The sequence below is a fragment of the Oncorhynchus keta genome, chromosome 14, assembly GCF_023373465.1.
Source record: "Oncorhynchus keta strain PuntledgeMale-10-30-2019 chromosome 14, Oket_V2, whole genome shotgun sequence".
NCBI classification, from domain to species: domain Eukaryota; kingdom Metazoa; phylum Chordata; class Actinopteri; order Salmoniformes; family Salmonidae; genus Oncorhynchus; species Oncorhynchus keta.
The window spans coordinates 43,733,471-43,742,263 of record NC_068434.1 but is presented as its reverse complement, the minus strand read 5'-3'; positions in this window follow the sequence as shown (position 1 = coordinate 43,742,263).

Below are 8,793 nucleotides of genomic sequence, written 5' to 3'. Positions count from 1 at the left end.
ACCATGGGCTGTTAAATCAAATATTGAGACTGAAACCTTCCTAATTTCAATGTCACAAAACACTTGGATCGGCGGTGGGAGGATATTGGAGGAGTACGTGGTCGCGTGTGAGAGAGAGAGAGAGAGAGAGAGAGAGAGAGAGAGAGAGAGAGAGAGAGAGAGAGAGAGAGAGAGAGAGAGAGAGAGAGAGAGAGAGAGAGAGAGGAGAGAGAGAGAGAGAGAGAGAGAGAGAGAGAGAGAGAGAGAGAGAGAGAGAGAGAGAGAGAGAGAGAGAGAGAGAGAGAGAGAGAGAGAGAGAGAGAGAGAGAGAGAGAGAGAGAGAGAGAGAGAGAGAGCGCAAAAGAGTGAGAGATAGACCGAGGAGGTTTACAGGAAGGGGCATTGATTGTCGGAGTGTTTCAGAAAGTTAACGAGAAGAGGTCCTGCCCTTTCACTCCCCATGCCCAAGCTTAAGTGCCTGTTACCCCGCTACTCTACACATGTGTAAATCTCTCTCTCACACACACATTGCTGGGAAAGTGAAAACAGGGGAGAAGCAAGTCAAATAAAAAGTCCCTTTGCTCTGAGTGGAGTGTTTTGAGGGCGCAGTGGTATGTTTCACAGTCTATTATGTTTAGCACATTCTGCCCTTTGACAACATGTCCTACTTTAAACACCTACTACTTCAATTAGAAATATTATACCAACACACACACACACACACACACACACACACACACACACACACACAGAGAGAGAACCATCAGAACTTACCTCTTTAACCTCTTGGTCTAACAAGGCATTTTAAACCAGTCGCCAGTTTGAGACTGAGTGAAGACATAAAGAAACCGTGTAAAAGGGCAAAGATTTCATAAGCTGGTTGTAAAATGAGCCTGTATATGTCACAGCAAGATGTGCTCTTAGTTTCTGGGTCTAATTTTACGACCTGTTTCCCACTGTGCGGTATCTGCCCCTGAGAGAGAGGAGGAGACAGGAGAGAGAAACTGGAAGAGGAAGCGAGAGAGAGAGAGAGAGAGAGAGAGAGAGAGAGAGATAGGAGAGAGAAACTGGAAGAGGAAGCGAGAGAGAAAGCGAGAGAGAGAGCGAGAGAGAGAGAGAGAGAGAGAGATAGGAGTGAGAAATTGAAAGAGAGAGAGAGAGAGAAAGAGAGTTGGGGTGGTGGAGAGAGCAGTAGCAGAACGGATGAATGATTCTTAGTTTCGATGGCCCGCTCTCTGGTTGTGTTCTACACTGGGATTCCATCCGAATTAACCAATTTCAACCACATGAAGTTCATGCCAAGAACATAGCTATTTCCTGCTTAGTGTAGAGGATGGGATCACTGGCCCGTCTGAGTAGCCTTTAGTTCAACCCCTGTACGACATACAGATGCTACCCAGCTGTGCATGTCCTCTGTGTTTCTTAAGAGGTGTTCCAAGTGTGTGTGTGTGTGTGTCTGTTGAGGTTATAGAAAAGTGGTCTGCAGTGTTAAAGGCCTGCTAATGAGAGAAAGAAAAAGAAAAAGGGGGAAGAAAAGAAGGCAGAAGGAGAGGCGGATGGGGTCAGGAGGAGAGAGCGGCGGTCTGCAGCTAATCACAGGTTTGGTGTGAAACAGACCAGAGGAGAGACTGTTTCTCCTCTTCTCTCTCTCCTCTCCCAGCACAGGGAGGAGGACGGAAAGCAGGATGGAATGAGAACGCAGGAGAGGTCACGAGAAGGCGAGAGACGTAAAGGAAGCAGGAAAAGAGGGAGCGCGAGAGACAAGGAGAGAAAAAAGAGGAGGAAGAGAGGCAGGGGGGATGGAGTGAGCAGGAGAGAGGAAGGGGGGAAAAAAGAGTGTGAAGCGAGAATAGCAGAGAGGGAGGAGAAACGAGAACAACAGGAAGAGATGGGAGAGAATAATAGTGGGGTGGACAGAGGAGAAGATGGAGAGAGCCCTTGGAGGTTTGAGGGGATTATAAAATTGCCCTGTTTGTTCTCTGGTGCTCATCTCTCATGATAGAGCACTGAGAGAGGCATATTACTTAGCTATGCATCACGGACAGTGTGTGTGTGTGTCCGTGGTCATTAATATGGTCTTGAAGGGTTCCTATGAGACCCGTCATCTCAACTCTGGCCTGTACAGACAGCATACTACTGAACTCATGACTGTCAGCCTATATGCACACACACACGCACACACACGCACACACACACACACACGCAAACACACACACACACACACACACACACACACACACACACACACACACACACACACACACACACACACACACACACACACACACACACACAACTTCCAAAAATAGACTTGACGATGTTGCAACTTGCAAAAGTTATGCATCTAATAGCAATCTGGCTGGTGTCCAGTACTTTTATTCTACTTATGAAAATCAATGACAAAACAGCATAAGAGTCACTAGACTAGGAGGACACTATTTTATATTAATGGTCAGGTGACGGCCGGTCGTTTGAGAGACTGACTGCCTGCCTGCCTGCCTGCCTATGGGCCTAAAATGGCTGGATGAATGATTCTCCTCCAGAACACACACATTTCCACACCACTCAAGTTTATTCAGATGGTATTGATTATACGCCACACGCAGCATAAATATCGTAAGCCAGGAATATGATGGGTGTTATGCTACAATAAATAATGCTTAAAATGTTGAGTTGATGTATCCAGATATTCAATTGAAATAAAAGCATGTCGGTACATGAATTTGGGTTGGATGCAAATACATTAAAAAGTGATGCACTTTACCTGGGGAAAAAAAGCATACAGACCCATACTCACATCACAGACGTGGATAATATTGATTTCATTGGTGGCGTATTAAGCACTTGAGAATCTAAAGCAGGGGGCTCCAACTCAACAACTGGAGGGCCACAGAAAGGGTTTCATTCTCTCATTTTGATTGGTACTTGATTCAACCAGCTCTCACAGTCTCTCATCAGAATTAGACATTCATCCATGTTTCTCAAACGACACATTCCAAAGTGTTAAGGTTATACGTTTAGGCCTTAACTATATTTTTAACGTTAGGGTTAAGTTCAGTTATTAACTTCAAACGGTTAAGGTAAGGGTTAAGGTAAGGGTTAAGGTTTGGTATTGGCTTTAAACAAAAAGCTCAATAACAACTTTCTATCACTGGATTTGAACTTGCAACCTTATGAATCAGAGGCAGATGCTTACACCCATTGGCCATACGTATCCCAAAGATCTGAGCAAAACCACCGTTCACCGTTGCCCCTAGTGGCCAGTTTCCACTTCATCTCCCGACATCCTTAGCCTTGGGATGGATGTCAAATACTGACTTGTATCACTCTAGACCTGTTTGGCCTGATTTAGACCCTAGAAACCAGGAGTGTAGACACTAGCCAATCAGTGGCAAGTAATCAATATTTTGCCGGAGGGAGAGAGGAAAGCCAGCAGACGCCGTGGCCCTTTAGGACTGCAGTTTGACACCCCTGATCTCAAGTATAGATATCTGGATAAGATCGATGGACCAAATGCAGTCTTTTCAGATCTATAGGGATGAGTGGCCATCCTTTCTGTAGTTACGGGGCTTTTATTTGATGTTACTGGTCCTACAGGCCATGAAGAGACATCAATGACCCAGGTCCCATATGACTACCAGACTGAGACGCTCTAGTCTAAGGCACACTATCAATACCATCAATAACATCAGCAGCTAATCAAACAGAGTGCATGGACACAGCTGTTTCCGCTTGTCAAAAAAATATTATAATCTTTCTCCAGTGATGGATGTGGGGGGGTTGTGGTTTCTTGGTGAGACCTCTCGTATCACAGTTTTGGTCTGGCTGTTGACAGATGCCGAACACTTCGGCGGTGCCGGGGTCAATATACCATGCCGGGGTATGGACATACAGTACCAGTCAAAAGTTTGGACACACCTACTCATTCAAGAGTTTTTATTTATTTGGACTATTATCTACATTGTAGAGTAATAACGAAGACATCAAAACTATGAAATAACACATATGGAATCATGTAGTAACCAAAAAAGTGTTAAAACAAGTCAAAAAATATTTGTATGAGATTCTTCAAAGTAGCCACCCTTTGCCTTGATGACAGCTTTGCAAACTCTTCGCATTCTCTCAAAATCCTGGAATGAGTAGGTGTGTCAAAGCTTTTGACTGGTACTGTATAGACCTAAACTATGCTAAATATGTAACAGAGAGAAAGACAGAGAGAGAGAGAGAGAGAGAGAGAGAGAGAGAGAGAGAGAGAGAGAGAGAGAGACAGTGTGCCATCACAGCAGCAAGATTTGTGACCTGTTGCCACGAGAAAAGGGCAACCAGTGAAGAACAAACACCATTGTAAATACAACCCATATTTATGCTTATTTATTTTATCTTGTGTCCTTTAATTATTTGTACATTGTGTATATATATATATATATATAATATGACATTTGTAATGTCTTTACTGTTTTGAAACTGTTGTATGTGTAATGTTTACTGTTAATTTTTGTTGTTTTTCACTTTATATATTCACTTTGTATGTTGTCTACCTCACTTGCTTTGGCAATGTTAACACATGTTTCCCATGCCAATAAAGCCCTTGAGAGAGAGAGAGAGAGAGAAAGAGGGAGTTAGCTGGCTGTCTGTGCTCCATTGAAGAGCTGTCTAGGAGCCCATAAACATGCCCGTGCTAATTAGAGGCTGTGCTGAGCCTCAGGGTGTTCATGGTGCTTCATTTACCATCCACTTATTTACTTCATCCACTGTGAATCTATGGGCTGGTTTCCTTGACACAGATTAAGCATAGTCCTGGACTAAAATGATTGCTCAATATGGTGAATGTCCATTTAAATAATGGTTTAGTCCTGGTCTTCACCATCTAGCCATGAAGGAGCAGATAGAACTACAATGCTTTCTTACCGCATACCACAATTTCAACCACTAACCCTAAATCTTGACCCTCAAGTAGGAAAAAAATGTACTATCTAGTTACTTCCGATCTCAACGCTATGGGGATTTAGCCATCACTGATGTCCTGTGCGCAGGGACATAGGCAGGTTAAAATGGACGACAGTTCCTGTTGAGTTCAATTGGTTTCTCTTAAACAGCGATCACAGAACAGCACCTTATCACGGAGGCAGTTTCACCACCCACACGCTCCCAAGATAACCCCCAGGGATAGCTCATGCCATTCAAAAACAACAGGAGACTCACACTTGTTTAATACATCTTTTTTTTTTCATTCCCTCCTTCCTTTCTCCTTCCTTTCCTCTGCGGGTGGGTGACAAAATCATTTTAGGTGTGACATTTTATTTTGTCTCTAAACTCCAGTAGATATATGTGCTCTCATCTCTTTGGCATTGAGTGTTGTATTATAGGACTAACCTAACCTCAAAAGCAAATGTTGTTTATCACATGCTTCGTAAAGTACAGTGGGGCAAAAAAAGTAGTTAGTCAGCCACCAATTGTGCAAGTTCTCCCACTTAAAAAGATGAGAGGCCTGTAATTTTCATCATAGGTACACTTCAACTATGACAGACAAAATGAGAAAAAAAATCCAGAAAATCACATTGTAGGATTTTTTATGAATTTATTTGCAAATTATTAACCTTTTCCACATTTTGTTACGTTACAGCCTTATTCTGAAATGTATTAAATAGTTTTTTCCCCCTCATTAATCAACACACAATACCCCATGACAAAGTAAAAACGGGTTTTTATTCATTTTTGCTAATGTATATACAGTTGAAGTCGGAAGTTTACATACAATTAGGTTGGAGTCATTAAAACTCATTTTTCAACCTCTCCACACATTTCTTGTTAACAAACTATAATTTTGGCAAGTCTGTTAGGACATCTACTTTGTATATGACAGAAGTAAGTTTTTCCAACAATTGTTTATACAGACAGATTATTTCACAATTCCAGTGGGTCAGAAGTTTACATACACTAAATTGACTGTGCCTTTAAACAGCTTAGAATATTCCAGAAAATGATGACATGGCTTTACAAGCTTCTGATAAGCTAATTGACATCATTTGAGTCAATTGGAGGTGTACCTGTGGATGTATTTCAAGGCCTACCTCCAAACTCAGTGCCTCTTTGCTTGACATCATGGGAAAATCACAATAAATCAGCCAAGACCTCAGAAAAAAATTGTAAACCTCCACAAGTCTGGTTCATCCTTAGGAGCAATTTCCAAACACCTGAAGGTACCACGTTCATCTGTCAAAACAATAGTACGCAAGTATAAACACCATGGGACCACGCAACAGTCATACCGCTCAGGAAGGAGACGCGTTCTGTCTCGTAGAGATGAACGTACTTTGGTGTGAAAAGTGCAAATCAATCCAGGAACAACAGCAAAGGACCTTGTGAAGATGCTGGAGGAAACAGGTACAAAAGTATCTATATCCACAGTAAAACAAGTCCTATATCGACATAACCTGAAAGGCCGCCCAGCACGGAAGAAGCCACTGCTCCAAAACCTCCATAAAAAAGCCAGACTACGCTTTGCAACTGCACATGGGGACAAAGATCATACTTTTTGGAGAAATGTCCTCTGGTCTGATGAAACAAAAATATAACTGTTTGGCCACAATGCAAGCCGAAGAACACCATCCCAACCGTGATTCATGGGGGTGGTAGCATCATGTTCTGGGGGCGCTTTGCTGCAGGAGGGACTGGTGCACTTCACAAAATAGATGGAATCATGAGGATGGAAAATTATGAGGATATATTGAAGCAACATCTCAAGACATCCGTCAGGAAGTTAAAGCTTGGTCGCAAATGGGTCTTCCAAATGCACAATGACCCCAAGCGTACTTCCAAAGTTGTGGCAAAATGGCTTAAGGACAACCAAGTCAAGGTACTGGAGTGGCCTTCACAAAGCCCTGAACTCAATCCTATAGAAAATGTGTGGGCAGAATTGAAAAAGCGTGTGCGAGCAAGGAGGCCTACAAACCTGACTCAGTTACACCAGCTCTGTCAGGAAGAATGAGCCAAAATTCACCCAACTTATTGTGGGAAGCTTGTGGAAGGCCACCTGAAACGTTTGACCAAAGTTAAACAATTTAAAGGCAATGTTACCAAATATTAATTGAGTGTATGTAAACTTCTGATCCACTGGGAATGTGATGGAAGAAATAAAAGCTGAGTGTCAAAGTATTTTATTGACAACAAGGCTCCCTATATTTTATCAGCATATCGATTGCGCAACCCGGCTGGCAAAACCTTGGATCATTGTTATTCTAACTTCCACAACGCATATAAGGCCCTCCCATGCCCTCCTTTTGGAAAAGCTGACCACGACTCCATTTTGTTGCTCCCAGCCTATAGACAGAAACTAAAACAGGAAGCACCCGTGCTCAGGTCTGTTCAACGCTGGTCCGACCAATCGGATTCCACGCTTCAAGATTGCGTCGATCACGTGGACTGGGATATGTTCCGCATAGCGTCGAACAACAACGTGGACGAATACGCTGATTCGGTGAGCGAGTTCATTAGCAAGTGCATCGGTGATGTTGTACCAAAAGCGTCTATTAAAACATTCCCCAACCAGAAACTGTGGATCAGGGCAAGGTGACCAGAAACATGACCAAATACAAACAGTGTAGCTATTCCCACCACAAGGCAATCAAACAAGCTGTAAGTGTCAGTATAGAAACAAAGTAGAGTCGTAATTCAACAGCTCAGACATGAGAGGTATGTGGCACTGTCTACAGTCAATCACGGATTACAAAAGAAAAACCAGCCCCGTCACGGGCCACGATGTCTTGCTCCCAGACAAACTAAACAACTTCTTTGCTCGCTTTGAGGACAATACAGTGTCACTGCCACGCCCCGCTACCAAAACCGGTGAGCTCTCCTTCACTGCAGCAAACGGGAGTAAAACATTTAAACGTGTTAACCCTCGCAAGGCTGCAGGCCCAGACAGCTTCCCCAGCCGCGTTCTCAGAGCATGCGCAGACCAGCTGGCTGGTGTGTTCACGGACATATTCAATCAATCCCTATCCCAGTCTGCTGTTTCCACATGCTTCAAGGGGGCCACCATTGTTCCTGTTCCCCAAAAAGCTAAGGTAACTGAGCTAAATGGCTATCGCCCCGTAGCACTCACTTCCGTCATCATGAAGTGCTTTGAGAGACTAGTGAAGAACCATATCACCTCCACCCTACCTGACACCCTAGACCCACTCCAATTTGCTTACCGCCCCAATAGGTCAACAGATGACGCAATCGCAATCACACTGCCCTAACCCATCTGGACAAGAGGAATAGCTATGTAAGAATGCTGTTCATTGATTACAGCTCAGCATTTAACACCATAGTACCCTCCAGACCCTGGGTCTCGAGCCCACCCTGTGCAACTGGGTCCTGGACTTTCTGACGGGCCGCCCCCAGGTGGTGAGGGTAGGAAACAACATCTCCACCCTGCTGATCCTCAACACTGAGGCCCCACAAGGGTGTGTTCTCAGCCCTCTCCTGTCCTCCCTTGTTCACCCCTGACTGCGTGGCCATGCACGCCTCCAACTCAAGCATCAAGTTCAGACGACACTACAGTGGTAGGCTTGATTACCAACAACGACGAGACGGCCTACAGGGAGGAGGCGAGGGCCCTAGGAATGTGGTGTCAGGAAAATAACCTCACACTCAACGTCAACAAAACAAAGGAGATGATCGTGGACTTCAGGAAACAGGGAGCACGCCCGATCCACATCGATGGGACAGTAGTGGAGAAGGTGGAACGTTTTAAGTTCCTCGGCGTACACATCACAGACAAACTGAAATGGTCCACCCACACAGACAGTGTGGTGAAGAAGGTGCAAC